Raw genomic sequence first — 7,746 nt, forward strand, 5'->3', positions numbered from 1 at the left:
TGGATTCCCAGGGGTGGGGGCTGGATTACCCCAGGTGGTGGGGAAGCCAGGCACACACCAGCAGCCGGTACACAGCTTCCCCCAGGGACGGAGCAGAGGATCTCCCTCAAGTTCCTCTCTGGAGAGCCAGCCGTGTTTTGACTTCCACACAGGTCTATGAGGAACACCCCAAGGCATCTGCCGGATGTGCTGTCAGAGGGTTTCTGGAAGACAGATGGCCGAACGGAAGTTTGGGACGGAGGTGCAATGGCGTGGGTGCAGATCCGCACTGACACCCACTTCAGCTGAGAAGAATTCCTGGTCCTTTCTGAACCTCCATTTCCTCCCCCCCACCCCCCACCCACTGTGAAATAGAAAGGACAGCAGGCGTTCTCGTTGTTAAGAGAGCTGTGGAGATTGGGAGCTGGGGCTGGGCAGGAGGCTCGAGTAAACACCAGCTGCCATCGCCTTGGGTGCTGTGGCAGCGGGAGGCTCGGAGGAGCAGGGGAGCCCTGGAGGGAGATGAGGGCTCTGCGGCATTGCCTCCACCAGACAGGAGCAGAAAGGACACTGGGAACCAGCCTGGTCCTAGCTTTACTGGGAGGGCGGGGATCCCAACCCAGCAGAAGAAATAGCCATTTTGCCGACCTGGGCCCCAACTGGGAAATTTCAGTGGAGGAAAGCCAAACAAGCTAGAGAAATCCCCGGGGTCACGCGTGACTCTGTATCCAGAACGAAGCTTCTGGAAATGTAACACCGCCCTCCTCCCATCTTGCCCCACCCCCTTTGTGCAGGCCCCCTTGCAGAAGGAGCAAACACGGAGAGAGAGAATGGTTCGGCAAGCCAAGGGCGCCTCGCCTCTGGCCTAAGAAGCTGCTGTGGGGGCCAGGCTAACAGACTGTCCCACGGAATGCCCTTTTGCCTATCTGGACTCTAGTCTTGGCTTTTTACCCTTTGACAAAACGTGGCTGGTCTGGTGGTCCTTGCACTGTGGTCCTCTATGGACATGCTTGCTCAAAGTGTACCCCCCCACACAAAGCCGTTGTGCAAAGAACAGCTTTCAAAAAAAAAAATAAAAGAGTTTCGTATAACTCAACTTTTTGTGGCTTTTTTTTTACGACCCAGGACTCTTACATGGCTGGCTGTCCTGGGTGCCTCTTCTGTCTGTTGTTGGGAGCTCTGTGAGCCCATTCAGTACCTGCCCACCCGTGGAGTCACCCTCACCGGTCTTAACAGAGTTTGTTCTTTTAGGAGAGCTATTCCATACTGAGAGGAGGAAGGGGTATGGCGCGAGTATCTGTAGGCTGGCAGGAACCACCAACTGCATCTTATGTTTCATTCGATGTGAAGTTGGACACACACAGTTAGCTCTGTCCTGGCAGCAGACAGGCCCACGGCAACCCTTAAGAGCCCTGCTGGTGCTTCCAGCTCATCAGGGAGAGCTGAGTCCAGGCATAAGGCCCAGTTTCTGACCAGGGTCCCTTTGCCCAGTAGAACCCACAGCCAGAATGCATATCCATCTTCAGGGGCCACCATCAACCTGCATGTAGCTCAGGCTACATCAGACCCAAGAAAGCCAGAGTTCACATGGCACATCCCAGATTGGTCCCCGGGGAGCCAAACCAAGGGACAGAAGGAATGAAACGGTTCTCCATCAGCGTCATTCTGGGAGCTCAGGAGCCTCCACCTACGCATTCAGTGGGAATGCTAACTCTTGCCCATAGCTGGACACATCCTGATCGCAGAGCCGCAAGAGGAGGGAAATTTCCATCGGCTGTAGCATGTGAGTCCACAGACGTCCATCTGTTCGAGACCATGAAGGGCCACAGCAGGCAGGCAATCTCGAGATGAAGTCTTCACAGAGGTGTTTGCAGTGAGACAAAGCCTTTAGGATGGACCTGAGTCAGCAGGACAGTGTCCCCATGACACACAGAGGGAGGACCCAGAGAGGATACATCTACAGGTGAAGGAGAGCTGCCTTAGGAGAGCCAGCCCTGGGCCAGCTTGACCTTGGACGTCCAGCCTCAGGATCCATGAGACAGTGAACCTGCTTGGAGCCCTCGATTCATGTTGTTTTGTTCTGTCACCTCAGACGTTCGCACAAGTCTCCCAGGTGTTAGTTTCTGAAGCGTTCTTTCCCTCGGAGCGAGATATCTCCCTCCTCTGCTGAGAGAGTTGGGGCGATGGACTGGAATGGGCTCTATAGTCTGCATTGCAAAGGCTTCTGAAGTCCCATGGGTGAGTGGGCAGGGATCATCGACCTGCCCCACCACACCTGGCTTTGTGGCCGTTTGTTCTGCAGCCCCAGGAAGCTCATCTGCAATCTCAGTAAGGTGGTGGCGAGTGCCCAGACCCTGCCCATACCGCCACATCTGTCCCCTTGCTCTCTGTGGAATTCACCATGATTTCTGCCTGGTGTGTCCTGCCTCAGGGTGCCCTGCAAGTCTCTGGCTGTCGGGGATGCCCAACGATAGCAGAGCATGGCTCAAAATGGTGGCTTTGTATGTGAGACAACCCACCCCTGGTCCCCTGAGGCACCCCGTGTTCAAGCCATCTGTTTGTCCCCTCGGGATGCAGAGTCAGGACTACCCCATCTCAAGCCTGGCATGCCAGTGAACCCCAGCTGAAGTGAGTTGCGGTACCCATCCAAGAATGGTCAGACCACACCGGAAGGGCTCTTCTTGGAAACCACGGCTAACCTGTCAGGAATTTGCATTTCGTTTTCAATTTAGGTTTTAACAAGCCAGCCTTCCTCAGATGGGTTCCCCCCAGGAAACCCCAGTGGTCACACTGGAGGAGAGGCAGCCGCGGATGGGATTTTCCCAGCATGCTCTGCCTGGCTGGGTCGAAAGACAAGATAGATAGTGCTATGACTGGAGGTGAGGGGATACCCAGCCCTGAGCTCCCTCTCAAGGCCTCTCTGGAGGCAGGAGGATTACTTTCAGCAGCCAGAGGTTGCTTCATCACCAGTCTGATTTCTAGCACATTCCACAGCTCTGGCACAGGTAAAGCAACCATTAATTCTAGCTGACATAATTTCCAGCTTCCCATGGGATCAATGGGCTCAGCCCCGGGAAAGCAAGAGACAGACAGGACTGTTGGAGAGCAGTATTGCTAAGTCCTTGATAAGAGCCTTGAGTGGACAAAGGGGCTGATCTGGATCTTCGTTTCTGCCTCCCTTCCCCACACCACCCATCTGGTCTCTGGGTCATCCCTCCCTGCTAAACTTCTGCTGTCTGGATGAGCCAGAAGGGCAAAGGGGAGGCCATCGCTCATCCCAGTGTGGCCCTGCCATTGCCCTGCCTTTGGGGTCAAAACAGGCCTGATACCAGGAGAGTTGTGTGGCCCTGTAACCCTCACCTCGCTCTGAGCTTGGCCTGTGTTATCCACACAGAACTTGGCTTAGTGCGGGGTCCCTAAAGGGCAGGCCTGAGCCTGGACATGGGGTAAAGGAAGTTGTTTTTGGAGCCCATCCCAGGAATCCAATCGATCCCCGATGGGCATGTGGAGATAGAAGGACAGAGAAGCTTCGAGAACAGCTGACCGCTGTGTGCCACAGAGTCTGTGCTCTGGGGCCCCAGGGAGTTGTTGGTAGAGCATAGCTCTGTATTATAGCCCTACAGTGATGGCAGGCAGGCATGGCCAGTTCCTAGCTCTTCGGGCACACCTTTGCTCTTGGGGTCTCAGTCTGGCTGAGTGAAGACTGTCATCACGCAGGGACATATGGCCACAGACCAAATAAAACCATTTTTTTTTCACCTCCCTAGGAACGCCTGGGCTCCTTCGTGCCGCTCTGGGTCTGTCCGAGCTAAATAAACTGCCCAGGGCTAATGGGGAGGTGGGGGTAGAAGGCAGGCCACAAAGGATGGGAGTGGAGAAAAAGGCCTCTCTGATCAGGGTGGGGGTCACCATCCCTTAGCCAAAACAGTACCTCGAATGTCCTGCTTTGCCATACGCACTGGTCACTAAGAACGACTTTTGGCCTAGTTGCCTGGAACTCCCCTCTGCTAGTGTCCAGGGGGCGGGGCTCCCCATTACTGCCACTCTCCTGGATCCTATTTTGCTGCAGAGTTGAGTACACAGTGCTGACCCTCGCCCTCCCTGCCGCTTTGTCACATCCAACAAGATGATCTCACCCTTTCCTGTTGGTTTCCAATTAGGCTGACTCACCCTGACCTCTCCACGGGTCACCCCAGCAGTTGGGTGCTCTATCCAGGCCCCAGGGTAAAATGAAAGAAACCTTCTGATCCACAGGCAGATCCGTTCAGTACATTATATGCATAAAGCGTGTATACGTGGGATTGGGGTGTCTGCAAGCCCAGCTAGACACACAGCAACCACACATTCACGACCACGGACATAGGAGCACAAAGCACACACACAGTCCTGAATACAAACATGCTCACGTGCATGAGTGAGCAAGCACACACGCACACATTCATGCATGCACATAGAAATACAAACACACAAGCATGCATGCAGAGAGACCCGTTTGCGTACTATCCATTAGACCTCATTAGGCCTCATAAGCCAACTAGGGTGAACTCCAGGTACCAAAGCAGCAAACATAGCACCATGGTGTGGGCTGACATCCTCAGAGACCCCCCCCAGGAAGCACCTGGTTGTGCCTGGCTTTCCCCGGGGCCTTTCTCGAACCGAGGATCCAAGGTTTCCCCATAAAAGGAGTCTTGCAGAGTTGGTGACACCCTGCCACATCCCATCCAGCGATGACTTCTACAAGGAACAGAACAGCGGGCAGGCTGCTGGGAACGAGGGATCCTCTCGAGCACTGGTGAAGGCCTTGTTGGGGGAAGTCATGGTGTACTGCGCTCCATCCTATCAGGGACTTGGCTCCTCAAGGTCCCAGCCCCCAGCCTCACACTAGCCCATGGCATCGAACTGAGTTTCTCTCCCATTATTTCTTCTAAGCGTTTGTGGTTTGGTGGCTTTGGTGTGGCACGTATCATTCAGGGCCTCTTCCCTACAGGGCAGCAGCTATTTCAGCCCTATCTGGGCAGACAGCATCAGGGGGCATCAGCCCAGAGATCCGAGAGACTACAAATAAAATGAGAGAGACAGACAGACAGACACCTAGACACTGAGGCTACCCGTTGCCAGTGTGCCCGGAGGGAACACATTTCGAGTGTCTGTGCTATGCCTCGCCCACCTAGCAGTGTGTGATTCTGCATGGGACCCACTAGAGAGGCCACACTGTCCCAGTCTCCTTCAGAGGTGACACTGGAGCCCACCCTCTGAGAGAACGGCTTGCTTACCTTAGGAGCTCCCTGAAGCCTCCTTCCACCGCTTCTGGCTCCCCCATGTTTCTGTGAGCCAGGGATGTGGTGTGAAGCTGTACTCACAGGGCACACTATCAAAGAGGCCCCGGTCACTGTAACATCTGAGAGATGCCCAGGTTATGTTTGTTTCTCCTCCCCTCCCTCCCTCTCTCTTCATTCCTTCCCTAGATTATGTCTTCAGCCCAGGAGACTTCAGGCTGCCCTGGTGCCCCGCCCCCACCTCTAACTTCTCCCTCTCTCTCTGTCGGTCACATCCTGTATTAAGCCACCTCCCGGGGCCGGCTGTCAGTCATCCTGACATCTTTCCTTCCTGGGTAGTGACTGTGGGTGACCAGGTCAGTCCCTGCAGCCCGAACCAGCTGGATCCCAAGTGATCGCTCCCTGAAGTTTGGGGGACATGGTTCCAGCAGAGGTCCACTTGCCCTAGTTGCTCCCTCAGTCACTTGAAGCTATTCAGTGAGGAGCAAGTCCTTCAAGGACCTTCAGTGACACTGTCCTCTGCCCCCTTCCCCTCCTCTCAGGAAAAGGGAAAAGTGAGGTGCCAACAGAGACGCTTCAGAATCTATCCTGACCAGACCTGTGACGGGAGGGTAGACCATGCCGTGCAGACTCTTCATCCTTCTCCTGGCTCCACCTGGTTCCTCCCACGCAGGGCAGTGCCAGCCTCCGGGAGAGGTCGGCACACCTCCTGTTTGCCTTTAATTCACAGCTCGATCAAAAGGCTAGCCAGATCAAAGTTGCATTTCTTATCGCTTCTTAAGATTGAGTGAGGATTTGTGTACTGGGCGGAGCGGCCCTTGGTGTCTGCTCTTTCTGGATAAACAGAGTCTTTTAGCCCCTCCCCCACCCCCACCCCTGACCTTCATTGGGGGCAGCCATGGCTTCTTGGCTCTTAGCATATGTCTGTGACATCTGTGGGAATGATGGTAAGTGTCTCGATGCCAACCTCAGGCTGAAGCCCTAGCTGAGTATGTTCTTCCCTTCAGTGGTATTGTTCATACCCCGAGAGCGTGGTCTGGTGGCGAGCTCTGATTGTGTAATGAGGCTGCCGAGCAAGGGTATCATGGTCACCTTGGGACTCCAAGGCAGCCTCTGGCCTCAGAGGGGAAAAATATCCACCAAGGCAAAAACAAAACAAAACAAAACAAACAAACAAAAACAACAAAAAAAAATGATAGGTGAGAAAGATATAAAGGACCAATGTCCTTAATATAGAAAGAGCTCTCAGGAAAAAATAAGAAAAGCATTTATTTACCTCGGGCATCTCTCGATTTGGGTCAACCAAAAAAAAGTTCAGTTCCTTTGTTTGGTTAATAGCTTCCAGGAACCAGCTCTTTCCCCACTGTGTTTCTAGGGTTTGGGTGGCTGACCTATATGTCACTCCCAGAGTTTAAGCAACTCTCCCTGGCTGGTGACAGTCATCCCAGAGACAAACAGGAGCTATGGGTGTAGTCATCTCACTGTGGCCCTTAGAGCTGGAAGACACTAGCCCATTGTACATGGCTGTGACAGACCCCCCAGAAAGCACAAAGCAGGGTCTCTCCAGGGAGCATTGCTTCACTGTACAGGAGGCTGGGAAATCCAAGGTAGAGAGAGACAGGGCACCCAATGGGGGCCTTACCTATGTGTCAGCTAGAGAGTAAGACCGGAAAAAAAAAAGAAAGAGAGAGAGTAAGACCGGACAGCAAGTCATTGTCTTGTGAGGGAACCTCTCTTGATAGTAACCTTGATCCATCTGTGTGGGAGAGCCCATCATAAGACACTTCCCCCTGCCCCCACGCTTGGTTTTAGGATCAGGTTTCAACACACACGTTGTGGGGAAACGGCAGTGAAAGTGTGAACTTTCCTACAAAGGGAAGGAGAATGCAAACAAAGCCCACACTGGGGAGCCGAGCTGAGGTGCTGGAGAGAAGGACTGGGCGGGGCTGCAGGACAGCCCCGGGGTGGCTCAGCCTCATCCTTTGCTCCTGCCTGTGTTAAGCGCTGGGTTCTCATTTCCAGGTGAGTCAAGCCGCATTTCAATGAAAAAGGCCTTGGATGAGATCCAGTAGTGAAACCTGGGTGGAAAATGGGAACCAGCCCTTCAGACTAACATGCAGCCAGCTGCTAAGCTCCAGTCACCAGTGGGAACTCTTAAGACAGTGGCGTGAACCCCCCCATCAATGGCTGCCTGTGAGTTCAAACGGGTACCCTTCGGGCTGAACTGCATCTTCCCAAAGGTGTCCCCCAGCCCGTGTGCAAACAGAGCTGTTGCAGCTGGCCAAGATGAGGTTCTTTTGCAGTGGTGGAGTGTCCTAAATTTTATAAGAACAAAGAGACCAGCTGGGCTGTGGTGGCACACACCTTTATACCCAGCACTTGGGAGGCAGAGACAGGCAGAGACAGGCAGGTCTCTGTGAGTTCAAGGCCACCCTGGCCTTGAGAGCTAGTTCCAGGTTGGCCAGGGCTACACAGAGAAACCTTGTCTTAA

This window comes from Mastomys coucha, unplaced genomic scaffold (assembly GCF_008632895.1).
Source record: "Mastomys coucha isolate ucsf_1 unplaced genomic scaffold, UCSF_Mcou_1 pScaffold3, whole genome shotgun sequence".
Lineage (NCBI taxonomy): Eukaryota > Metazoa > Chordata > Mammalia > Rodentia > Muridae > Mastomys > Mastomys coucha.